The following is a 27,836-nucleotide window of genomic DNA, read 5'->3' as shown; positions in this document are numbered from 1 at the left end:
CTTCGTCTTGAACTTACACTAGACAGCTCAGAGGATCAAATGGGCTGTGTGGTCTTTACCTCACTGCTCGCCACGTTGTGTAAGCAAATAATAAGCATAATAATAGTAGTATTTGTTGCTGTTGTTGTTGTTTTCATCATTATTTCAACACACGTAACCTAAACATATGTACACCCATAATTTGCTGAAATAAAAAAAAAAAAAAGAAGACAGGCACTGTGGGATCAGCTTGGTTTGAATAATTGTGTGAGGAGGCAAAGAAATGTCAGACACTCAGCTTGGGAAGTAGTCACCCTGCTGTAGTTTTTAACATTTTAAAACAACAGAGAAACCATCATCGCCTGGGGAATATTCAGCAGAATTGCCTGCAATGTCCAGTGAGCCATCTGGATTCCCCGAGGAGGGGACCAACATGGAAACCCGCTTCCAGAGCTCCAGTCCCAGAAGAGTAGAGAGTTCAACCCCGCACACCCCAGCCCTTTGCTAGATAAGTTCAAGTTGCGTGGATTTACTGAACAAGCAGTTGTTGTGCTCCAACATAAGATACCTTTACGTGTTAAAAGGTAGCTGCTGCTTCTGTGATTGGGTTACAAGATTCAAAGTTATTTATTCATTGAAACCGTTCTGGTCCTGGCAGCTGGTCCCGCCAGTGATGCAGAGCTCGGGCTTTGGTTTTACTGCCCAGCTTTGCCCCCCATTCCTTTGGACTTAATTTAACTTAAACAAACAAACAAAAACCCTAAAAACAAAGAAACATATCATTGCTTGTTATAAAGATTGAGAAAACTGTTGCACATGGAAACATAAACAGAGTGCCTGTCATTATAGATTATAATAGCTTCAGCCCTGGGAATTTAGGGATGGACACGACAGGAGTTCCCAGATGGCGACAGCAGCCAGACCTCTAAGCAGGTGTTCAGAATACAACCTGACACGTGATAAAATAGGAATGTGCTATTTTAGCTTCAAGAACAGGTTACCTGACTTTATTTTATGAGGAGTCTAAAAACAGTTTCTTACAGAAGGCAGCACTTGGGTTGAGACTTGGAGAGCAAGTGGGGGGTCACCAGGTAGGAAAATGGGGGTGCCAATGGGAGCAGAGGGAGAGAATCCAGCAGCACTGACATAAGCACAAGTGGTTCGGTGCAGCCGTAGCACAGGGGGAGGCTGAGCAATGAGGCCAGACGTGGAGCTGAGGCCATCACCGTGATGATCTTGCCTACTGTGTTGAGGAATTTGGACTGTTTTTCCTTTAAGATTATGAATGTCTGTTGAGAATTTGGACCCTTACTTCAAATCTGCCATAGGTTTAAACATTAAAACATTAATCCTGTGTTCACGTTTTGCCAGACTGGAGTATATCCCACTTTTTCTATGATTATTTTCATACTGAAGAACCTTTCTCCCTTTATCATTGAAATAGCCCTGTTAACAGTTCTTCACTCCTTTCTTTGTCTGCAGAGCAGGCGGCATGCTGTATCCTAGGCGTAGGTGCAAGCAGCTTGCTGGGGACAGCAGGAGTGCATGCTGCTTGCATTGTTCCGAGTTCCCCGAAGAGTCAGCCCCAGGACGGGGAAGACACCACTGGACTTGCCTCTGCTCACCTGTCCAGTTCATCTCTGACCCCTGCCTTTGCTACCTCGTGGTGACACCGTACTAAGCCCATTCCACGGAGTTAGACATGCTCGCTCACGCTCTCTCTCACTTCTGGGCTTTGCACCTGCCATTCCCTCTGCTTGGACCCCGACTTCCCTCCCCATTGGCCCCTCTGTTCTTTTACTCCCACTCACTCATCTGGCCCCTTCTAAGATGCCCTTTCCTTTGCAAAGCTCTCCCTGCCCCTCTGAGCCTGGGCAAGCTGCCTTTCTCCTTTACTTGCTGCCAGTGTCCTCTCAGCTGTAAGCACAGTGAGCCAGCACCCGTGGCCATCTCTGTGTCCCCAGCATCCAGCACGCGACCTGGCACGTGTTGAGTGAGAGTCAAGACCTTGGTTCAAATGTCGGCTCTGCCACTCACCTGGGCTCCCCCACTTGTCCATCCTGTCCCTCTGCGTTGCCAGTGCCCTGGTTCAGGTCCTTAAAATTGCTTACCTAGATTGTTTCTAGAACCTTCTGTTGAGTCTGCACTCCCTCCTCCCTTCTGTTGAGTGCTGCCCTTGGCTTACTTTCAGGTAATTTTTGTTAAAACATCAGTAAATGTTATCTCTCATAAAACCTGGGGACTTATAGAACAACTTCCAACTCCTCGCTCTAGCTTTCAAGGCTCTTTGCCATCTAATCTCAAACCAGCTTCCCAGCCACTCCTCTCACGGCCTCAGTGGTGCTCCAGCACTGGCCCCTGCCCCTTCCTGAGAGCCTCATGTGCCCTCCTGTTGCGGCAGCTGTCGTTTGTGCCCAGGGTGCCTCTCTGCACCCTCTTCTCCACCTCAAGAAGTTCTCTGGGCTCACGAAGCTCTCATCCCCCCTCCTCCTCCAATAGTGGCATTAACGCCTGCTTTCTCCGTTCCGCTGCAACTTCCTTAAGTAGAGACAAACTGTCCTTCCTCCTTTGTCTCTCCTGTGGGACAGGAGGGATGCTTACATGGCACCACATGGAAGCTGGGCAATAAAAGTTTTTGGCGGGAAAAAATGTCCATGTGTGAGAATCTAAGTGGTTCACTGCAGTGAGGAAAGCTTTATAGTGTATATATTTTTTTCCAGTCGTGGAAATTCAAGCACATTGACAATCCCATATTCCCATACCAGGTGAGATTTATAAACAAACTGCAGCTTTGAAGGTAAATTTCTCATGAATCTAACCTAAGTGGAAGGTTTGAATAAAGGCATGGACTACTCGAATGGTTGTTCTCCATCTCGGCTGCCTCTTAGAATCTCCTGGGGAATTTGTAAACCCTTGATGCCCAGGCTGAATTTTGCATTTGCAGGTTTGATTACCTCCTACCAAGTAAATCAAAATCTCATGCATTGGAGCCTGGGCATCAGTATTTTTAAAGGTCCCGAGGAAGTTAGATTGTGCAGCCTAGGAGAACCAGTACCTAGCAGAACAGAAGAAACTGAGGAACCAGTGAAGAAACTGGCTTTTCTGACCGAGGCAGGGTAGAAAGAGCCCGGTATGTCAGGCTGAATCATACCTCCTGGCTCTAGATCAGTTGTCTTCAGCCCTGACTGCGTGTCAGAATCCAGAGTAGCTGTTAAAGAATACCAACTGCGATGGGTAATTTTATGTGTTGGCTTGGCTAGGACATGGTACCCAGATATTTGGTCAAACATCAGTCTGGATGTTTTTATAAAGGTATTTTTTAGATGACATTAACACATGAGTGCACACTGAGTTAAGAAGATTAACTTCCATGATGTGGGTGGACCTTGTCCAATCAGTTGAAGGCCTTAAAAAACATAAAGCAACAGATTGTCCCAGGGAAGAGAAAAGAGAAAACTCTGCCTCCAGACTGGCTTCAGAACCAAGCTGCAACATCAACTCTTCCCTCGGTCTCCAGCCTGCTGGAGTACTCTGCAGATTTTGGGCTTGCCAGTTTTTATAATCACGTGAGCCAATTTTTTAAAATTTCTCTCTTTCTCTCTCTCTTTCTCTCTCTCTCTCTCTCTCTCTCTCTCTCTCTCTCTCTCTCTCTCTCCACACACACATACACACACACACACACACACACACACACACACACACATACACACATTCCACTGGTTCTGTTTCTCTGGAGAGCCCTGACTAAAACGAGGGCTGTCGGGAAAGTATCCAGCCATTGTTAATATAACGAGAACAGTTACGTGGCTGGATACTTTCCGGACAGCCCTTGTATACCAGTTCCTGAGGTTCTTGTTGCTCTGGGTTGGAACCCCGACATTTGCCCTTTTAGAAAACTCCCCAAGTGATTCCATGTGCAGCCACAGTTTAGAACCACTGTTCTAAGTGTGTCTAAATGGCAGCCCATTGCTAACTGACTTTATGATTTTTCCGTTTAAATACACACTCAATGAAAATTTCACTGCAACACCTTCCTTCCTGTTATGGACTGAGTTGTAGTCTCTCAAGATGTATATGCCTCATGTGACTATATATGGAGATAAGGCCTTTAAAGAGATAATAATTAAGGCTAAAGGAGGTCATAAGAACGGGCCCTAGTCCAGTACAACTGGTGTCCTTAGGAGAAGAGAAAGAGATGCAGGAGGGTGTGTGCCCAGAGAAAGGCCATGTGAGCAGAAAGTGGCCGTCTGCCACCCAAGGAGACAGACCTCAAGAGAAGCCACACCTGCTGAGACTCTGCTCTTGGACTTCCGCCTTCTAAATATGAGAAATAATTCCCCAATCTTTGTGAGAAATAAATGTCTCTTGTTTAAAGCAGCCAGTTTGTGGCTGTTTGGTTATGGAAGCCCTAGCAGATGGATACATTTCCCAGGTAAGTGGCATCTGTGGGTTTGCTCAGATAAGCCAGCCATCCAGTGTTTTCACAAACTCATTCAGACTGAATCCGGATCAGCCGCTGGGCTTCTCCCCACGTGGTTATTCCCCAAAGTGGAGTTAAATTGCGGAAAGTTTCTGGGATGGGGGTTTTACTGGCCGTACGGAAGTAAAGCTAGCCCCCCCTGACCTGGGTGCAAGAGCTGCAAGTGGAGACAAGCAGCTATTCCATGGGCCTGGGCTCCAGCTCGCCTGGTTACCAATGTGCCCCTGGCCTGTTTGCCCCAAGGGCTGGGCTCTGTGAGCCACTCCACACGGAGCAGCCCCTGTGTGATGGCACATTTCTGTGCCAAGGATCCCAATTAGGAAACACTTAGCCTTAGTATTTTCCATCCTGCCCTCTGTTCCATTAACAGCATCCTTTTGACTTAGAGGACAGAGCACTCTCTTACTCGGTCCCCTCCAAAACATTTAATAAACCTGTTTCAGGATAATGGACGGTGTGATGGAATAAAAGGAACAGGGGCTTTTCAACCACACGGACCTGCTACCGAACCCTGCCTCTCTCATTTAGGAGCTGTGAGAACTTGGAAGAACTTTTCTGAGCTTTAGTTCACTCATATGCAAAATGGGAATAAAAGAAACTTTTGCACCATTGATATAAGGGTTAATTAAGAACTTACTTAAGAACATAGCGTGGTGTCCAGCACATTGTAGGTGTTTAACATTCCCTTTTGTCAGTGATCTCTTGACTCTATACATTTTAATATGATTTAATTTTTAGCTTTGTGTTGAGCACTAGCTAACTTTGAGAGATCACTAGTGTATTGAAGCTGAAATGTTCTTTGAGTCTTAACAGTCTAACTCATTTCACTTCCTGGGGAATGCCGTTTGCCCACAGCTGCACAGCAAGTTGCACTCAGCTGGAACAAGACCTCAGTCTTCCTGACTCCAGCTTTTTCTGTAGGGTCTTGTTCCTGACAGAGCACACAGACACCAAATTTTCCGTATGTCGGGATCACCACATTGCTTTCGCTGCTTCCTGGGCAAACTCTAGCTCACCATTGGATTCTCAACTCCACTCGGCCTCATTCCTCAACATTCCTAATGTAAGCCGTTGAGTTGCCCTCAGCACTTCCCCAACATCTGCCAAGTTTGCTTCCCCCGTTCCAGGCGCCAAGGGACCCTTCGGGCTGAGTGCCCCGAAACACCAGGAGCCATGCTTCCTTGTCTTCAGAGGCCTTCGTTATACAGAAAATTGGATTTTGTGACTTTGAATGAATGCAGTCAAAACAAGTTCACTATACGATGCATGAAGAAGGTACAGTGTGTTAAACACCAGGAATTTGAACTTGGAGAAAACTGTATTTTCATATTTTAATATTTACCTGCAGCTCAAAACAGCGATGTGGCATATAAGAATTTCAAGATCTGTTTCTAGCCCTTTCCAGCATCCTCTCTGCTGCTCTTCCTGCACACTTCCCCAAACTGCCAGCACGCACGCATATGTACCCTGGGGGAGATAGCTTGACTCCTGCGAACTGCAGGCCCTTGCACGGCTTTCCTCTTTGCTGGAAGGCTCTTCCCAGTGTTTCCCATCTGGGAACTTTCATCCGTCTATCAAAACCCACTTAGAGCATCATCTTTTCAAGAGAGTCCTTCCGATTCTCTACTTTCCTCCTCTGTGCTAACTCCATACCTTGTGGTTAGCTTTAAATATCACATCTGTCTCAAAAAAGGATCATTTTGCCTCTTTGTACTAGGCTATTACTTTCCAAAGTTGCTGTGGGGAATAGTCATGGGAGAAAGGTGTGTGCATGTGTGTGTCATGGTGGTGGGGGTGGGCATTATTTGTTAAAAATTTGCATGAGCTGGTAAGTCACTTTTCTGAAGGACGAAGCCTTTAATATGGTGACAATAATATTGTGTCTCTCCATAAAGAATGATAGGGAATTCCACATTTCCTAAAACTTTTATACCTGGCCCAGTTTCACTGGTTCATTCCCAGGAACCAGTGTTCCATAACACATTCGGGGGAATTTTGCACTAACCTGTAAGTCCTCTGAGGGGAGAGACTGAGTCCAGTGTGTTTATGTCTTCCCAGGACCCAGCCCTGGGCCTGATGCTGAGCAGAAGTTCAGGAAATATATTTGCATTGAGTGGAATCAACCAAACTGCATTAGATTCCTGATTCTCCAATCCAAGGCCGAGAGGAGAATCTGGAAGTGGGAAGCAGAGTGAGATGAGCTCTTCCTTCTTTCCAAGAATTGACTAATTCTCATCAGTGACAGGCGAGATGCTCAAGCGGCAGCTATGCTCTGCCGCCGCCCCCGCGCCTCTGACTCATGGCAGGATCCCAGTGCCTCCCCCAGGAGAAAAAAAATGTGAAATGTTTTGGCTGGAACTCAATGGCCAAGAATCTTGCCACCTGCCATAATTTTTCAGAAAGTGCTATTAATTTGACAATAGTCCTTGTTTTTTGTCCTCGCACAGACCGTCTGGGGTGGGAAGAACCTGGCCCAAGCACAAGGAAGTGGGGCTTTTGCAAATAGTTTACAGCATGGATCCTGCTCTCAGCCTGCCAGCTCCCACATACTGTCTCTCAAAGTAACCTGAGGCAGATATGCTAAGAGACTCCAGCATTTTCAAACAGTTCTCTTGGCTCAGAGGACCAGCTGGAAGCCTTCGAACATATCTCCAGGGTTGAGATTGGCAGGCGTCCCCCTCAGAAGATGCTGAGTTCTCTGTTGCATTTGGCCAGGCTGCTGGGGCACTGGCTGAAGTGGAAGTTGCTAGGCATAGAACAGTCCAGTGGTTCTTGGCTTTGGCAAAGTCTCTAGAAGGATTTCTTAAATATTCTGGTTTCGGCAGGGGCCAAATTGTCTTTCCGAAGTATGTGTCCCCTTAATATCAAAATTTGTGCTGTTCACGGGAAATTCAATCCATATGTTTCAATGCTATTTATCTTTAATGTTCTCAATCTTGTTGGAGAAATTTGACTTGAGGGAAACATTTTGAGCCTTCAATAAGCCCCCTTTCCTATAGTCAAAAATCAGTACTTTTTCATAAATTCCCCCAAATCTCCTATGCAAAGAACTTAGGTTTGATCCTAATCCCTTGGCCCAGACATTTCCAGAAAGAACATTTTAAACTCACTAGTGTTCTACACTCTGCATGCTTTCTGCTATTCATAATCACAATGTAAATTGTAGCCACTTAGTCGCCAGAAGCAAAGGAAGCCACACTGATGTTGACATGATGATGCCGGTGCAGGGACGATGTGGTGGTAGCCACGGGTTTGGCTCATTTTTGACTCTGAGAAATATTTCACTGTTTATTTTTAGTCTTCTTCATAGAAGTGGCATTGTTCCCTGAGTACAAACTCACAAAATTTGTATTTAGAATCCTTATCACAGATAAGCAGTGCAGAGATTCATGATTTCTTGCATTTCAATAAGCAGCATTTACCATGAACTGCCATATGCCAGTCACTGGGGCGGCCACATGCGTGAGGTGTGGCCGCTGGTGTGAAAACATGTAATCAAGTGGGGAGCTGAGTTTCTAATACACAGTCAGGAATGCATGACCTGTGGTTGGGAAAAAGATACAATGTAGATCCAGATCGACTTATAGACAGCAAGAATGTTTGCTGATTGCATAATGATGGAGTGGCTTCTCGAAAGTAGAAACCAGCAGAGATAAGCAGATGTATCATAGGTCCAGAAAAGATATGTGCAGGACAGTCAGACCGTTTGAAATCAGACATGTAAAGAATTAGCCAAGGATACGAGCTCTAGAATCAACGCGCCTGAGTTTGAATCCTAAATTAACCGATTCCATAGGAATTTATTCATGTGGCCCCTCTAAGCTTCATGTCCAGATCTGTAAAATGAGATAAAATGACCTTCTAGGATTGTAGTGACAAGCAAATGAGAAAAATGTATAGTGCTATGCTGGTTTTCTAAAAAAGATAATCCTGAGAATAATGCGTGAACAAAATAGGTATGTATTGAAAAAAATAAAAATAGAAAGTCTAGGCCAGGCGTGGTGGCTCACGCTTGTAATCCTAGCACTCTGGGAGGCCAACGCAGGAGGATCGCTCAAGGTCAGGAATTCAAGACCAGCCTGAGCAAGAGTGAGACCCTGTCTCTACTAAAAATAGAAAGAAATTAGCTGGACAACTAAAAATATATATAGAATAAATCAGCCGGGCATGGTGGAGCATGCTTTTAGTCCCAGCTACTTGGGAGGCTGAGGCAGGATCGCTTGAGCCCAAAAGTTTGAGGTTGCTGTGAGCTAGGCTGACGCCATGGCACTCTAGCCCGGGCAACAGAGTAAGACTCTGTCTCAAAAAAAAAGAAAGTCTAATTTTGGAAGCAAACACACACAAACCACACAAAAATATTGATTTCCATTTTATGCTCTTGATAAGAAAAGAAGTAAACTTTCTTTAATCGTAGAAGCCCTTAGGTAGTCTGCAGCTAGTTGAAGTTTTGGAACAAGATGATAGAAGCTATCCAGCTTGGTCCCCAGTCCTTCTTTGTATGGATGGAGAAACAGTCCAAGCAAGAGAAAAGACTTTTGCAAAATAACAAAGCAAGTTGAAAGAGGGACAAACCTAGAATTCAGGTTTCCTGACTCTGAGGTCAGCGTTCTCTGAGGTCACCTCAATCCACGCCACCTTCCTCATCTCCAGGTGCGGACAGTGGCCGTTGTTCTGCACGATGCTGACTTAGTGAAGTGAGGTCTACTAGTAAAGTTCCTTAGAAACAACTAAGAAGCCTTGAGACGTAAATACTTTCTAAGACCTCACTCATTAAGTTAAGACAATTATGTAATTCATTCCATGGTAACTTTATCTACAAGGATTGGTTTTTACTCAGTTATCTAGAAAATGAACAACAATAAATCCTCAAGGAGCCTTGTTAACGAGCCTTACTGCCTCCTCTTCGGGTTGACTGTCCTTATCAAGTCAGGATGGTGTCAGTCTTGGGGTTTGCAGAAGGGAACCAGGGTTTATGCAGAGCTGAGCACAAACATGGCACCTCTCCTGGGAGGGTCAATTCTACTAGAAATTTGGGGAGAAACATTACGTTGTATTAAAATAGAGACATATACAGAGAAAATTGCAACACTGTCTGAATTAAAGTAGAACATGGAACTTGCAATTTTGTTTTTAAACAATAGCTTACATTTAAGCCATTATATACAGGAGCTATGCTAAGGACTTAATATATTTTAACTCATTTAACCCTCAGAGTAACCCTACAAGTAAGATCAAATCATAGAAGCTGACAAGAATTAAAACTGAGAGAGGCGAAGAAAGCAATCCAAGCCACACAGCTCCTAAACCTATAAGGATTCAAACACTAGATGACCTACCACCAGAACCCATTAATTTATCCACTATGTTATATTGCCTCTGACTCTGGTATTTACTGGGAAGGCAGTGTTAGCTATGTCATCATAAAGCAAGGGAGTATTCATTCACTCTCTCCTGTTGGCTTTGAGTACACAGTGGAAAATTTTGAGAAACCTTGGATTCTAGCTTCCCCTGTGGCTGGTGGCAGTTATATAACATGCACATCAGTAAAAGAGCTGAATTGCAAATAGTCTACTAACCTGGAAGGAATGTCTGAATGACTCCCACACCACACTGGTGCTAATTCAGTTGGGAGAGTTTTGTGGGTTTGCTGTGATTTTATTGAAATAAAGGGTTTGGCTATCATAGTAACTTGAGTGTGTCTTTTGATCCATGTAGAAATAGCTCATCTAAATGACATTTACATGTTATTCTTAACTGCCTGCAGAATCAGACAATCCTTTCCCCAGAAGGATGTCAGCAGCTTCCATAATTTGTGAAGGAAGAGCATCCGGGAAGAAACACGGTGTCAGGCATGCCTTGAGGCAAGATTTCTGGGTTGATGATTCATATACTTTTATAGCTTTGGTTTTCACGGTCTTTGTTTTTAAAAAGCAATTTGAATGTACATGAGCTTTATGACTGTGTGCATTCTTAGGGAGGCATCGAGAGTATTTTTCCCCATCTGTGTAGGATCTCGGAATGTGATCTGGGAGACGGGAGAAGACAGAATTTGCTTCGAGGTTAGAGAGTGCCCATGCGAGTGAGTAGTGTGGAACCTCCTGTTCCAATATGCTATCCCCGAACTGCGCCAAGGATGAACAGACCAGGAAAAAATATTGTGTCATAAACCCAGACCTTGAATTTTCACCAAAGGTCTCACCAAATGGTGTAGGGCTGAGTCTCAGGGCCAGAGTGTTCTTGCAGGATGTGAAAGTGCACGGTGGAAGAACTCCAAAATGTATGACTAGTCTGAAGACAGAGGAAAAGTACCACGCAGGCTCTGACTCACTTAGTACTGGGGGATCCGTTTGCAAGGGCATTGGGGCGATTCGGACCTCAGGTAAGTACCCATGATTCAGGCGTGCAAGGGCAGCAGTAGTGGCCACCGCAAGGTGCCATCAAGCTGGCCAGAGGCCCCAGGGGCTTTCAGCAGCTTCAGCAGGTCTGAGATGCACCTGCTCAGCAGCACTCCTCCCCTGCCTGGCGTCTTACTTCTAGGTAGCAGTTGTCACTCCTGCCCCGCCGACATTCCTCAGGCAGAGCCTCTTTCTACTCCTCACTCTCCATGGAGCTTCCTCCTTTCTCTCCTGGATAACTAGAACAGTCTCCCATCATGGTCCCTGGCTCTCGGCTACGAGTCTCACTCTGTAGACCACGTTGTGTCTCTGCCCTGTGGCCTTGCGTGACAATGAGGTGGTGTCCAGATTCCTGCGTGTGCCATGGATAGCCCCCATCCGTGATCCTGGCCTTTGCTTCCCTGCCTGCCCGTCTTCCCACACACCATGCTGTGGCCCATCAGAGTGCCCTGCTCGCTCTGGGTTCTGCGCCTGTGCTATAGCGCCTGTTCCCTTTGCCTGGGAAACAGTCTGACCTCACAACACTGCTGCTCCTGACCTGCAGGGTTAGCGCATCCAAATCCTCCAAGTCTCGCTGCTGTGCCGCGGCCCCCGTGCAGTCTCCCTTAGTTTCCCGACAGTCTTGCCATGCAGGTCCCTGATGACCAGACTCTCCTGTCCCTTCTGAGAGAGTGTGACTGATCTCTGGACCTTGTCATTTTTACCTGTCTCTCCCTCCAGACTGTGAGCTCCTTAAAGGCCAAGACAGTACCTTAGTTGTCACTGCATTCACAATGCCTCACAGTGGGTCCAGCCCCAAGTAAATTCTCAGAAAATCTGTGCCAAATTGAATGGAATTGAATTTACTTTATGCAAAATCGAGGGGTGGGAGAGATTTAAATGGATTATTTCTCTTCCAAACCACATGTCTGGATTATGCAAAAGATAAAAGGATCTATTTTTTGTGGCCAGTGACAGCTCAGCTCCCAAAGGGCAATGCCAGGGCATGGCTTCTCAGCTTTTCCGTGGCTATCCCTTCCAGAGGGAAGCTCTGCAAGCAGGCCCTTGGCACAGCCAGCCACCAACTCATTGTGCCTATAAAAGGCATCTGGACTGTTTTTGAGCAGATTACCATTTGGGACAATTTGTATGGCTACACAAACCCAATGCTGCTTAGTTTCAAAAAGCCACATCTTTGATAGTCTTCGTTGCCCTTCTTCTCTTCAAAATTAGTTCATTTGTACACAAATGCTCACCTAAGGCTTAGGGATTGAAAGGAGAAGCAGACTCGCCTCTGCTCGTCCCTCTGCTGTGTGGATAAGCAGATATGTGGAGGAGAAGCTAGTTTATCCAAGTTCTCTGAGCAGCAGGCTTCAACCTCAGGATATGTCATGGGGCAAGGAAAAGGGCATAGCTCCACGTTCGCCTCTGTAAGCCTGGCTTATCCAAGACAGGCTGGAGCTCTTATTTGCATGAAGACCTGCTAGCATTCTGGGAGGAAGAATGCAGGGAGCATTGAGACCGATGGTTGGGAGCAAAGGAACAAAGGACTTCTGGAGACAGTGCCCTAGACCGGCATGGAAGGAACTCTGAGTTTAGTGACAGCTGTCAGCTTTGAACCCCCTTGAACCCCAACAATCACCATGGAGAAAAACACAGGTGACATATTGGGTGATCCACAGGCACGTCCATGTCTTAGTCCATTCCTGCTGCTATAACAAAAATACCACAGCCTGGGCAATTTATAAACAACAGAAATTTATGTCTCACAGTTTTGGAGGCTGGGAAGTGCAACGCCATGATGCCAGTAGATTCCCTGTCTGGTGAGGAAATCTCACTTTCCAAGAGGGTATCTTGTTGCTGCCTCCTCAAATGGCAGAAAGGGTGAACAATGTGTCCTCACCTGGAGGAAAGGCAAAAGGGAAATGCAGCAGGAAACCACTTTTCTTAAGAGCACTAATCCCACTCATGGGGGTGGAGCTCTCATGACCTAATCACCTCTTAAGAGCACCACCTCCTAATGCTATCACACTGGGGACTAAGTTCCAACATATGAATTGGAAGGGGACACATTCTGATCATAGCAATCCTCTAATGCAGCCCTAGAAGAACATAGCTACATTCCTTATTTTTTTTCCAGGGGGTGGTAAAAATAGAAATGGTTAGTGTTATAGACAGAATGTTTGTGTCCCCTAAAATTCATATGTTGACACCCTAACCCCTAATGTCATGGTATTTGGAGGTAGAGCCTTTGGAAGGTAATTCAGTTTAGATTAGGTTATCAGGGTGGGACTCTCCTGAAGAAAGTGGTGCCCTTATAGGAAGAAGAAAGTCATTTCTCTCTCCACGGAGGATTTACCACGTGAGCACAGAGTGAGAAGGCGGCTGGCTGCACGTCAGGAAGAGAGCCCTTGTCAAGAACCAAATCTGCCAGCACCTTGACCTTGGACTTCCCAGCCTCCAGAACTGTGAGAAATAGATGTGTGTTGTTGAAGCCACCCAGTCTAGGGTGTTCTGTTCGAGCAAGTCTCAATGACTGAGACATTTGGGCCATCATTTGGTACAGAATAAACTGTAAACTTAGGAGCATATCATGATTCAGTGGAAGGAGCGTGGAGAGATGCTCTTTGTGGGCTGACCAGAGATGCCTCCTTGTTTCACCAGTTTTGCACCCCTGCACAACTTGCTCCTTGTCTCTGCACTTCAGATTCCTCTCTGCGAAGCGGCAGTGACGCCCACCCCATGTGGATGTTGTGTATATTCAATATGGGGGCATACGTGACGCAATGAATGAGCCCCTGGTGACGGTGAAGACAGAGATGCAGCAGCAAGAAGAGAGAAGGAAAAGTAGAGGCGGCTGCTGCGGCTTAAGGCTTCAGGCAGAGAAGAGAAAGACCCAGGAGGCAGTAGCTGGAGCATGGAAAGCTGAAGAGCTATTGAGGTAAAAAGCAAACCACCTGAGATCAAACAAGAGTGGAGACCTGCAAAGATTAGAATCCCTGCTACTGCCCGTCTGGGGCTTGAGTCCAAAGCCCGAAGACAACTTCCTAGGTGCTTCCTGCCCCCGTCCCTGCCCCGGGCTGGATGAAGTAAGTGCATGTGGGTGTCCTTGCAGGAAGGAATCGAAGCGGTATCCCCACTGACACCCAGGCAGATGGTGCGGACAGTCCCACTCCAAGGACTCAATGGCTCCTTGGTTTGCCTTCTATACAGCTGAATGTAGGATTTAGGCTGGATGTTTTATGTAAGCAAAAAGGACCCTGAAGAGTATATAATGCAAATGGGTATTCCATACATATCCACTTCCTCCCTCCAGGAAGCTGAAGAAAGCCCAGCTCCTGAAGCACACAGGAGCTAAACAAAGAACTCCAGCATCCTGTCGTTCTGACTTGTGCAATTCCAATTTGAATCACGCAGCAAATGTAAAATGACTTCATTTTCCTGTGCCAGATCCCCTGGGGATTTCAGACTTGTTTATGCTTCTCTGAAATGAAGCTCAGCCCAGCCCAAGCGAAGGAAAACACTCCTATAGGCAGGAGGCTGCTGGAGCCAAAACATGAGCAGAGTCTATTCAGCCTCCTTTGACAAAGCCCATCCTCTCAGAACAAGGGAACTTCAGTCCCTAATGTCCCAGGCTTGGCAGCACAATGAGAGCTGGTTTCATGTCAGGGTTTAGAAACGAGCACTCAAATAAAAACTTACTGCTGGGAACCCAGAAAGATCACCTTACTGTTACCCAGAACTCTGCTGGGTTCATAACCCTCACCCTAGCTTTGCCCCTCGACATCTTTTATAAACAATGAGCTCAGACACCCACCCACACACACACACACACACACACACACACACACCTGTTAAATCCCATGAACAGTAAGTGGCTTCAGTTTTGCCGGACATGGATCCCACCTTTGCAAAGCAAATAGTAACCTGTGTCTTTTTACCAGTACAGACATTCATTGGTTAGCTGTTTGTTGACCGCCTACCATATGGTAACAGACACCTAGGATACAGAGGAGAAACAAACACGGTTCCTGACCTCCCATCCCAAGTTTGAGAGACCTCATGGTTCAGGTTTGGAACCACGCTCTGCCTCTCCTCAGGGCACACATCTGCAACACGCAGTGCACACTCGTGCCTTGCAGCAGCGTGGGGAAGACGATGTAAGACAATGACTGTCTAGGGTCCTCCTAAATGGCACAGGCCTCTTCATCCTGGCCCCATCCTTGTCTGCTTAGGTTTGTGAGGGAGGGTGGGCTCTGTGTTTCCTGCCTTTCCTTTCACTGTCCTTGTCCTGAGGAATTAACTGAGGACAGTGAATGTGAGCTGCACAGAGCTGAGGCACTGTGAGAGAATCGAGTGTTTTGTGCCCTCCAATGCTAATTAGGCAAAGCCGGCATGCCAGGCAGGTGGATACAATGAATATTCCAAACCAGAAATAAAAATGCTGTGCGTGTGGAAAGTATTCTGTACAAAGAAAGGATTGTTTTGATACACTTAACCAAGCAATTGAAATGCCCCACCCCAAGAATCTGGCGAATGCAAATAGACCCACGTGAATTTTTTACAAAAAAGACTTCATGTAAAAGCATAGGAAAAGCAATAGGTGGATTTGGAGCTATCCGAAAGGCCGTACAGGAGATCATCTCAGAAGAGAAATGACCACATGTCCCCAGGCAGAGATGGAATTAGAGGAGGTTTTAGAAGTGGCCAAGAGGAATGATTTAATCAAATTCATAACACACACTCAAAGCCCTTCCATCTCTAAATTCTTGTGCATCGACTTGTATTCACCATAATGAGATTTTTGGGGTGGTGAACTGCATTTACCTCTTTTTATGAAGTTAGCTGAAAAGATATTTCTTTAATCTCCATGAAAGAAATTTAAGTGAAAAAGAAATGTGTTTGCAAATGGCAGTGCCTCCTCATCTGGGTGTTCCCACGCCGCATCTGACCCAATGTTCCTGCAAGGGAGACAACGCAGGGCCTGTGCTGTTGTTATTCCAGACCAGTGACAAGCATTTCCAGGCATGTATGGAGAGGTGGGGGGTGGAGAGGGCAGGAGCAGGCCTGGGACCCAGGAGTCCTGGACCTCAACCCCTCCACTCTGCCATTTACTCACTGGGAGACATGACCCCCGGGCACAGAGGCATTAGTTGATCCCCATTGCATGCCAGTGATACAACACTTTTGTGATTAGGGAATAATGACTATATTTTGTAGATAAAGAAACTTGGAATCAGATGGATTGAGGAACTTTCCCAAGGTCATACAGAATGCCTGACTTCAGGCTCCAAGCTCCTTCTCCTGCAAACGCCTCTGGAGGCCACATCTTCTCTCAAGCCCTTGGTTTTCCTGACTGAATAATGAGAGGAGAGGACCACACTGTCTCTCTAACTCATCCAGCTTTAAAAGAAGCCAAATATGAGAATTTTTAACAGTTGACATGAATATTTCACTAGGAAGATGCAGGAGAGACATAAAATGCTGTTCACATTTACAAAGAACTTGAGTGTCAAAGACATACAAAGAAAAAAGTTAGTGATTAATTGCGAGTTTTTACTTATCACAAATATAAACAATATAGTGCATTTTATGTATTTGTCTAAGAGGAGACTAAGCTTGGGGGAGGGGGCAGGAAGAAAGAAACTAAAGTATTCCACCACTTTGAAATATATGGAAAAGTTATGCATATATTAGATATTTCAGCTGCTATTGAATCTAAACAATGTTTATTGAGAGAAGGAAAGCATCTAGAAGGATAATCATTGCCTTTAAACTGACAATTACAGTTTACCAATAAAGTAAACTCCAGAATCTCAGGGGAGACCCGTGACAGCATCTTGAGATAAACGAGGCAATCTTCTCTTCAACAGACAAAGAAGGGGTGCTCACTAAACTTAAGTGACTTTTCTAAGTTCATGGCTGCTAAATCTAATACTGCGGCACATTTTTTTTTTATTCTACTCTGTTATCTGTTGCCCCAGTGCCTGGTCTCATTTGTGACAAATAGTTGGCACTTAGCAAACATTTTCATGAATGAATAAATTTCAAATTAGAAAATCTACCCTCGTAAGGGTGATAAAATCCTTCTTGTCTTTATATATAAGTGGAATGAGCATCACTCTGCCAGTTTCACTGAAATTGAAAGCTGAGGTTTCCTGGGAAAGCTGCCTTTACCTGAAATTACACCATTAAAATACTTAAATACTCTCTTTTCAATACCCATAAGAAGAGGGAATAGTTACCAATAGATACATTCAGTAATGTTGTAGTAAATAAATTAAATCACCATAATTCATAAAAAATATTTAATGAACAATTATTATGTACTAAGTCCTTGATAAGCCATAAGGACACCTTGGTAAATGAAACACAGTTGATGCCATCAGGGACTTCACCTGCAAAACAGGTGAGTAAACTGACAATTACAAAATGGCAGAGTCTGATCCTGCTAGGCAGGTGATGCGACCTTACAGAGTTAAATAAGAAATCAGAGAAGGGGATCCTAAGACCGCTTGGGGAGAAAAGGAGGTGCCAGTGCATAATCTTGGGGCCAATATCAAAATGATTTGTAGGACTTTGCCTTCTTTAAAGCTGAAAGTGACTTTGAGATAAGTTTTGGTTGAATCTAATCTCACTCAAAGGTCAGCCAAACCCAGAGAGGAGAACTGATGAGCACAAAATCACATGACGGCTAATGTCAGTGGCAGAACACAGGGCTCCCAAGGATAGCGCCAGTGTTCTCGGGCCACATGTGTGCAGCACTAAGGACGGCTGGGAATAAATGATATCCCCATGTTGCCGTGGTGGACAGCCCCCAGTCCTCACAAAGGCCAGGCGAAGTCTGTACGAGCCCCAGTAGGTGTTCACAGCAGAGAGGAAACACAGCCCACCACACAGTGATGGACCCGGTGTTTGAACCCAGCCCCACCTGAATCCAAGCTGACTCCCGCAGAGGTAGGTGAACACTCCCTTTCCACATGGATGTCCCATTTTAGACACATTACTGTGAGCTCAGAGACACGGACTCCTAGGAGCAGTGAGGTCATCGGCAATGACACTCAGAAAGGATCAGACACTCGGATGTGATTTGGTCGGTTTATAGGCCACAGGACTTGAAGGAGGTGGCAATTCACAAGTCATTCTATGGAGAATAATGGAAATGACTGCTGTGCTCTGGTCACTCAGAGCCATTAACAGCCTCGGTCAACGATGATTTCATTACAGGCCTGTCTAACGGAAGGGGATGGATGAACTGACCTCTCCTGCTTCTCCACTTATGGGCCCTTGGGATTGTCTTTATTGGGTTGGGGTGGTGGGAACTGAAATATACATCTCATCTGGAGCGATTTGTTTTGTATATCCTTCAAGATTCATGAAACAGATTGTTAGAACAGATCTTTTTATTTTCCTTTTTGTTATGTTTTAATACTATAGTGTATGCAATGGCATAGAAAGAACTGTTTGAAATCTGCTATATTCTTCCTTAGTTTAAACTGCCTCTCTTCTGCTCATATCTACATATGGTGCTCGGGACATTGGCATGAGTAAGTAGGCAGCATAACACTGCAAGAAAGGGGGAGATTTTCCTCTCCAATGTACCCAGATATCTTTGCTAGGGCTCTCTTATTGCATAGGGAAATGGATGGATATATTCTAATCCTTTTGCTCATAATTTATAGCAAAAATTAAAGTTTCCTTTCACAGCAAATTGGAATGTTCTGTAAATCATGCTCTCCTGTTGCAGCCCATGTCCACACATTGTCGTTTTATGTCGTGAAGATCAGCAGGCATGTGGTGTGTGGTTACTGACTTATGTTTGGGCCCTTGACTTGGAGTCTCTCAGTCAATTCAACTGGAATAATTTTTTTTAAAATCCCTACTGTGAACACCTACTAGGCGATAAAGTGTGTGCGAGAACCATAGATAAATCTCTGTCCTACAGGAGATCACAGACCGGTGGTAAACAAAAGTTCAAAAGGGTGAAAGATGAAACGTATGGATTCCGCAAACCAAAAGCCCATAAACCACAAGCTCTTTACTTGAAAGTGGCTGGATTAGAAATGGGAGAAGAATAAAGACAGGATGTGCCCTAAATTTCACAGCGGTTAGCAGCCCCCACTCTGAAAGGATTTTAATAAAATTAGAGATCAAGGAAAAGAAGCCAGGGCCGCCTGCCGGAGTCCAACCTCCTAGCTCCCCTCTCCCCCTGCAAGGGCTGCACAAGGACTAAGGCCATCATGTCTCACCCTCCAGCCCACGGTCCACGCCACCACCCCACTTTGGCCACGAGCCGTCTTGGCTGCAGTAGCCTCTCCTCAGACAGAATTAAGAGCAGACGCAATGACAGTATGAGATCAATGCAAAACCTATGTCAAAAGGTAAAATGAAATAAAAAGGGCACAACTTATGAGTACTCTGGGAAAGGATGTTTGCCAGGAAAAGGAGCAAATTTTAGATAACTGCTGCTTTTTTATTTTCAAGATAATTAAAGAAAACATGAATGTTAAGAATATCAGAGATAAGATGGCAAAATGAAGGACAAATGATATCAGCAGTGATAAAGAAAGTAACAAGGAAAAAATATATGAGGCTATTGCAGGAATTTTAAAACGGCCTTAAAAGTATCAATAAACAGGACTGATATGACACTAAACAAATCTAAGACAGTGACCCGGAGGATGGAATGAAAAAATTCCAAAGGAAAGGGGAAAAAGGACAAAGAATTTAAATGTAGGTATGAGTAACAGACAATGCCACCATCACTTTGGGATAATTAGTATTGCTAATACAGTGAATAGAATTTATCAAACAGAAAAAAATTCAAATATGTAAATGAAAAATTTTTGGAAATGAGGACTTTGAGCTGCAATCCTGAAGGGTTCAGTGTGTTCCAGGAAGAATTCGTGGAGAATGACTCATATTATGCCATGTTTTGATAAAAATTACTAAACCTCGGGGATAAAGAAAGATACCAACACATGTCCAGGCAAAAACAGTTCACCTGCAAAACCAACAAAAATGGCTGGATTCAGAGCTTACCCCAGCAAAACCAGATGATAGAAAACAATAAAACAATCGTCCATCAACTTTGGAATAAAATGATTTGGGACCCTAGAATTCTACATCCAGCCTATTCTCAGATACATAAAGATAAAGGGAAAATATTAAAAATACACTGTTCTTGAAAAATCTATTTTAAGATGTATCCAACTCAATGGAGAAATCTGATTTTTCAAGATAACAAATACGGCAATTCATATTAAATCACATATCCACTGAAAGAATTGGTCGTGAACATTTAAACTATTAAAGAGGAATTACATCTAAAATGTCTGAGGTTTTTGATATATATTCGTTAAATTATTTTTATTTAGTTCTACTCCCACCAGCAGTGTATGAACTCTGCTAAGCCCCAAGGATTAAGTTCTCTTTTTAAAAAAAATTTTTATTTTATTTTATTTCAGAGTATTATGGCGGTACAAAGGTTTTGGTTACATAAATTGCTTTTGTACAGCTTGAGTCAAAGTTATAAGTGTGCTCATCACCCAGACAGTGTACACTATACTCATTAGGTATGAATCTACCCATTCCCTTCTCCCCCCTGTCACCTGCTTGATTTCTGATGAGTTTTATTTCCATACATGCACATAAGTGTTGATCGGTTAGTTCCAATTTAACGGTGAGTACATGTGGGGTTTGTTTTCCATTCTTGCGATACTTCACTTAGAAGAACGGTCTATGCCAATATGAAAAATCCTGTTTGTTGTCTGTTACATTTTTTTTACTCACTAATGTGCAGGGAAAGCTCCCATGTCACTATTAGCCATTTTTCAGCTTTCTAAAGGGTCCACACCTGCGTCTGTGTAGGACTAGTCCACATCAGCAAGCCTAGGGAGGGAAGGAGGAAAGAAGAAAGGAAAGTCTCACCTATTTTGGGGTCTCTCACTGCAGACATGGACAGATGTCTTCACTTCCCCGTGGACGTACCCACTTGTTCATGATGATGGTCCTCTCCCAGCAGGGGAGCTGGGCTGGGCCAGCCCAACCCTGGCCGTGGCCGTAGTGCTTACCCCTCCATGTACTGTGGGCCATCCGGGATTATTCCCAAATCAGATGCAACACACAAGCACGGGATTTCAGCCTTGAGCACCTGAGCAGCATGTCTACACCCCACAGCCAACGCAGAGCGTTCTCAGAAAGGCTGGGGAAGAGGAAACGGAAACAGCTGCTCTGAATTGGAAAACCAAGAGGTAATTTTTATGGGGGGGAGTTGTTTGCCTGCAGCAGAGTCTCTATCTGTCATTAGAATATTCTACATACAACCATATTCTCAAGCAGATAAAGATGAAGTGAAAGTGTCAGTAACATCATATGGACGCTGCAGAAATACTCTCATGAGCAGTGGTGGGCGCCTCCCTGGATCCCTCACTCTAGCGTTTGAAATGCTTGCGCATTTCCAGGAGGGCTGGATCAGGTAACCCAGAAGACATCTAGAACAACATCTGGCACTTAGTGAAAGTTGCTTTTAGTTCCAAGCAGCTGTTTTGATTTTATGACACAACCCACAGAGGAGACACTGCATCTGGCACTGACCACAAATTATTAAGTCTCATTGTCAGAGTCCAGGCCATGCCAATACTGAAAATATGAAAAGCATCCTTAAATTGTTTTCATTTCCTGTGTAAGGACATAACGACGTGAAGACAACATGGGCTCCCAGTTCTCAGTGGCAGGTAGATGAGTCCTTTTCATCTGACAATTTCTAGCTTCTTTGAAAGTCTAATTAGCCAAGCTAGGAGGATCTGAAGAGTCCAGCTTGTAACAAGAGGGCCCTATTTATAGGAGATCGAGGCCCAGAGTGGGAAGAAACTTGCCCATCACTGTCACTTCTTAGCCTGGTGGAGCTGGCCTTCCTTCAGCAGGTCATGTTTTGATGTGCCAAAAGTGCAATAAGTAAACTCTTCTGCAATATTTTTTAAATATAAATAACTTCTCAAGGGCAAATGCAAGGACAGTGTCTGTCTGCATGTGTGTCCCAGTCCCTGGCACAGGGCTGGGCACAGAGTAGGTGATCGTCTGCTGTGCTGATTGAACTGCACGGTTACTGCCGGGGTCCTCTGGCCGCCCGTCGGTGACTGTGGCCTTGACTGTGGTCTCCTCTCCTCTGCAGGGTACGTGTCCCTCTCCGCAGGCTGCCCTCCTCTCCCCACCCCTGGCAGCACCACAAACCACAAGGCAATAGGGGTAGCACTGTGACAGTGCAGACACATTAAAAGACCCCGGGACTGTTTGCTTTTGTCTGGTGGAACTTGACAACGGCTTCAATCTGTTTATCTTGAAAACCCTCAAAGATAATACCGACAGTTTGCAGGAGGGGAATTAGTCATAGGCAAACATGTTTTCCCGATATTGCCCCAAGAAAAATATCCCCCTTCAACATTCTCCAGTTTCACCATCGCCTAATTTATGGAACATTAGGTCAGGACCCTGAGGTTCGGATTTCATCTGAAATTCGGCCAGGGGAAATTGCTGGGCTGGTCAGGCCTCACCAGACCTCGGAGGATCCTTGCAAATGTCTCTGCATTTCCATCTTCTACATATGAAAATTTCAGATGTGCCCCCCCTCCCCCCACCAGGATTGCATCTGCTACCAAAGGAAAGAAATGTTTAAACGACTCAATTTATATCAGGTTGTTTTTTACAACTCTGTTCGGTATGCAATATGAATGGAAGTTCTTGCATGCATATACATTCAGATCACAATTGCAACTTTCCTCTCATTTAATACATGAGGACTGAGCACCTATTTTGTGCAGGCACTGGGGACATAGTGATAAATAAGACGTAGCCCTGGCCTCGGGGAGCAGACATGACAGAGATATTAACAGCACGAGCTATGACGGAGGTAGCCCAACCTGTCGGCGCTTTGGGAAGGGATGTGTGTCAAAAAGCTTCTCAGAAGTCACGGGGTCCGGACTGTGTCCGCAAGGATGAAAGGAGTTGGCTAAGTGGAGGGAGAAAGGAGGATACCTCGGTTCTGTTATTCTAATAAAAATAATTTAAAAGCTTACAGTCAGAGCTTTTGAGATCAGGGACCCCAGCATTTTGTCCATCAGGATGCCAAGGTTAGAGAGGTTCCTAAGTCCATGGGGACCTGCGGACCTGGTCATCCCCTCTCTGGCCTGTCCCCTCCCTCCCTCTTCTCCGGCACTGTGCTGAGCCACTCGGACCCCCGGGTGTCCGTTCACAGCCTGATAGCAAGCGCACAGTAGGGATCTAAAAATATGCCCTAGGGGAGGAAATGGCTGCAGGGCTTGCAGCAGGGAAGAGATTTCCTGTGAAGCTTGGCGTCACCCAAGCCCTCCCACTCCCCACGTGAGGCTGCCCGGCTTCGGCTCTGCTAGCCAAGCGCCTCGCGGGCTCCCAGCCACGGCCACGCCGTCTGCTCCCTCGCTGCAGGATGCCGCCGTTCTGCGCGGCCGCCCGGCTCTGCCAAGCCCCTTTCCCTTTGGGAAACCTCTACGTGCTTCCCACTCCGGATGCGGGATATGACCTGCAATTCCACTAAGGCAACCTAGACCCATCGGACCTCGGCCAGGCCAGCGTCTCAGCATCCTCGTCGTAACACCATAAAATAGGGCCCGTTGTCCTCAGATGACAATTGAGGAGCTGAGGCTCACCGTGCGTCTGGGACAAGCAGGTGTTGCACAGCTGGATTTGAACCCAAGCCAGTGTCTCCTGTCCAAAGCCTGTGCCTTAAACCACTTTCATTCATGAAGAGTAGAGTCAAAATTTTTAGTGTTCCTGATCCAGAGGAAATTTTAAAACTTCCCTCCACCCCTCAGCTCCACAACCCCACTGATACCTTCTTGGCGGCAAAGCCTTTTGTGTGTGTGAGTAGGAACAACTCGTAACTAATGATGGAGATACTGAACCACCTTCGAAAATCTGGATTTTTATGAATGAAATTCCCCTTGTTTAAAAATTTGGACCTATTTTTTGCTCCTTGATCCTTGAACAATATAGCTTCTCCAGAAGCAGGCCAGCTGATTACAGCAAGTTCAAGAACATCTGTTTCTGAGTATGATTTTATCCAATAGGAAATAGGGAGCCATGGAAGGTTTTTGAGGGGGACAGGCACATGATCGTCTCTATTCTTAAGAAATAGCGATGCAGAGGATGAATCTGCAGGTTGGCACAAGTGCCAAAGAGACCACTGGGGCAAGACAAGAAATGAAAATGAATTAAACAAGTGCAGGATAGGTGTGGAGGGAGAGGAAGGGACATGGAGGAAAGATATTCTCCCTCGTCAGGGTGTATACTCCGAAAGGGCAGAAACATATTGCTCTTCCTGCCCTACTTTTAGCATCTAGAACAATGTTTGGCAAACAGTCGGTGCTCAACAAATATTATAGATTTTGTACATATTGCAATGGAGGCCTGGAAAGAACTCGGAGTGTTTTAGTAAAGGGGAGGTGGTAGTCAACAAACCTAAGAATCATTTCCAAAGAACAGTTTTTGTTGGTTGAATAGATATAAGAGATGAGGAACTAAGCGTGATTCACTATAGCAGAGCCCAGAGCCCAGGGACTGGCCAGTGCACCGTGCCTGGGGACTGAGGGAGAAATTGGGAAGGAAAACAGAGAGGAGGCACACTCTGAACAGTAACAGGCATCAGATACTCTTGGCAACTGCTTGAAGTTCCCACTGTGGCTCCTTGGCAATCAGTGCTCCGGGAAGAGGCAGGCACAAGCCTGCCTCTGAATTGCATAAGAACCTTCCGGCCATCCAGGTAGGTAAATATCACAGCAGCCTCTGATCTCTCTCTCTTCTTGATTGTTGATACTCACCCAGTTGCAAACATCTAACGATTAAACATCTACCATATTTCTTGCATCCCCTTGCCTTAGTTTGAATGTTTGGCCCCTCCAAATCTCGTGCTGAAATTTGAACCCCAGTGTGCAAGGTGGGGCCGAATGGGAGGTGTTTGGGTCATGGGGGTGGATCCCTCATGAATAGATTAAAGTCTTCCCTGGGCAGGGTAGTGAGTGAGCTCTTGCTCTGTTAGATCCCGTGAGAGTTGGTTGTTAACAAGAGCCTGACACCTCCCCTCTCCCCCTCTCTCTCTCTTGTTTCCTCTCTCACCATGGGATCTCTGCCCACTACTGATACAACCTCTCTGACACCATGTGCCCTAGACACAGCCCATCCTAAAAGTCACCAATAGGTTATTCTTTTCTTAAGTACAGTTATCATTATGGTAGCCTCCTGCTCAAAACTACTCTAGTCTTCCCTTTGCCTAGCAAAGCTGTTTCTGGACTTACCACCCACACCCTCCTGTGTTCCCAATCTCGCGAGCCAGCCTCATTTCCCTCCACCAACTGGAGTCTTCCATCAAGCCATTCTCTCGAGTTTTCACACATTCCCTCCCTACTTCCTTAACCAGAAATGCCATTCACCACGTACCTCAATTGCCACCTTTTCTGCAAAACATTCACTTAGTCTCTTCTTGGACTCCTCAAGGGAACTTATTTGAAACCCCTTGAGGATAATGATCATTTTCTGCCTTGGATTATGCTCATCTATGCACATATCTTATTTTTCCTAACAGACTCTGAGTTTTCTAAGAGTAGCATTTGTATTATTTTTAACCCTCCAGAGGTCTAGTCCATTATTTGACCTGCTTTGTAATTCAGTAGAAGGAAATGAATAAATGAATGAAAATCTGGCTTTAATTATTATATAAAAATTAGTCTAGCAGAAACATCACTTTACACTCACTGGAAGTGGATGGTTATGGCTTAAAAACAGATCACAGCCTGTGCTAGCTGGGGAAGTATGCTGGAATGGTGAGGTGACTATTTAAATAGACAGTGTTTAATGGGTTTTGCCATGGTAGGTTAGAAATTGATGCTAACTGCAAAGATAAAGCGAACGTGGGCACTATGATAATGAATTGCTAAAATAGATACAGAGACCATCCTTCAAGAAAACCATAAGGCTAGGAGCTTGCAATGCACAGAGAGAATTCCTATGAGACTCTGGACACTTTGTGAGGAATTTTCAAATAGTGCCGTGTAGACTATGAGCATCACTGTACTGCTGATTTTTAGATTCAGAAACAAAAACTAATAATAACAACAGCTAACATTTAATGATCACTCGCTATGTGCTCAGCGTCTTCCATGTGACTTACATGTACCTAATTAGTACCTAATTTCAGCTTTGAAACAATGCTATAAGTTAGATAAAATCTGAAACATGGAGAAGCTAATTAACTTTCCTAAGATTGCTGGTTTTTCTTGTGATGAACCGGTATTCTAAACGGAATCTCTTTTCATATTAGATGGAGAGAAACTCCCTTTTGCCTTGGGAACATAAGAAAGATAGAATCACCACTACCTAGTCTAATGGCAATCACGTGGTAACTGATGGCCTCATAGACAGGAGAAAGGAGAAAGGGGATTCTGAAATTCACTGACCTAAGCACCTCTATTTATATTTTCTTTATAATTTGGACTTCTGGCTATGACTTCATTGAAAGAAAATATTCTGCTACTTTATAAACAATAGTTTGAATAGACTCGTCTATTTATGGGTAGCTTACCTTTGTAAAGCTCCATCTTAAAAGTTGTATGCTGATAAAATGCTTAGCACAGAGCCCAGAACACAAAAAATGCTCAGTAAAGGTTAACTATAGATATTGTCATCATCATCATTGTCCTTATTATTTCGTTTGCTATGGTATTCACGACCTCTTAATTGCATCTCCCGTGAGCTTAATAGACCATCTTCATTTAACAAATGTGAAAAGCAAGGCCTTAAGGTATTAGAGACTTATTTATAAGATTGGAAAGCCAATAAGTGGAGGAACCAGCCTTCCCATTGCTCAGGATCAAGACCAAGTCCTTGACAAGATGTACATGACCTTGTGTGTTCTGGGTCCCGTCTCCACCTCCACCTCATCTTGCGCCACTCCCCTGCGCCCACTCTCCTGTGCTGTCTGTGCTGTCTGCACTCAAGTAGTGGTGGGGAGAGCACCCACGTGGCCACCTTTGAGCTTCCACTGGTGTGCTGCTCTCCTCCCACCACAGCCCTGCACACACGCTCGTCCCTCCTCCTGTAACACTTTCACATCCACTCACCTTCTCCTGGACCCAGGTGGAGCCGAGGGCCATGATACTTGACTGTGGTCCAAAGCCAGGTCCCCTTGTTACACATTCTCATAAAACCAAATACCTCTCTCTCCTCTAGCACTTAACTTGGTCTGTAATAATATCCTCACGATTATTTGAATAATGTCTGAATCTTCCAATAGTTAATTACCTTCCTGAGGACAAGGGCTGTTATATTTTCAGGTTCTTGGCACACACAGGCAGTCAGAAATAACTGCTAAGCAAATATAAAAAGCCCACTGTCTTTCTCACATTGTTCTTTCTTCCCCACCACTTTCCTATAATCTAGACAAGTTTTCAATTTCTGCCAACAGAGAAAGACAGGCGTTGGCCACTTAGCTTATTACTATTTTCCCAATGCTCTGGCTAGAAAAGGTTCATCTTGTAACATCCTTTGAGACAGGAGGAGGGACGATCTGGTATGTTATCAGCAAACACTGGTCCTGAGACTAAAATTAAGGTATAAACACCTGAAGACCCTCTGTCTCAGCTCTTCTGTCTGCATGATGGTGTCCTGCAGGAGACCCTCAGAGGCACTGCCATGCTTCTCTGCCTGCCTTGACAAGGCTTTCCCAGGGGACAAAGCCAGCCTCTGTGGTTTCCTGAGCTCCATGTGGGAAATGCCATCTGTCACTGTGGGTGACACTAGCCTCAGTTCCTTCCAATCTGGCTGGAGCCCATGCTGACCTCGTGGGCTTGAAGGCATTGGCCTCACTGATAGCTTCCCACTGTGGGATAACGGTCAGCAGGCACACAGGGACCTGCACCCATCTCACCTGGCACCACAGGGACCTGCACCTGTCTCACCTGTCATTGCTAGAGCTC

Source organism: Propithecus coquereli, unplaced genomic scaffold (genome assembly GCF_000956105.1).
Source record: "Propithecus coquereli isolate 6110/MARCELLA unplaced genomic scaffold, Pcoq_1.0 Scaffold298, whole genome shotgun sequence".
Taxonomy (NCBI): Eukaryota; Metazoa; Chordata; class Mammalia; order Primates; family Indriidae; genus Propithecus; species Propithecus coquereli.
This window is presented reverse-complemented; position numbering follows the sequence as displayed.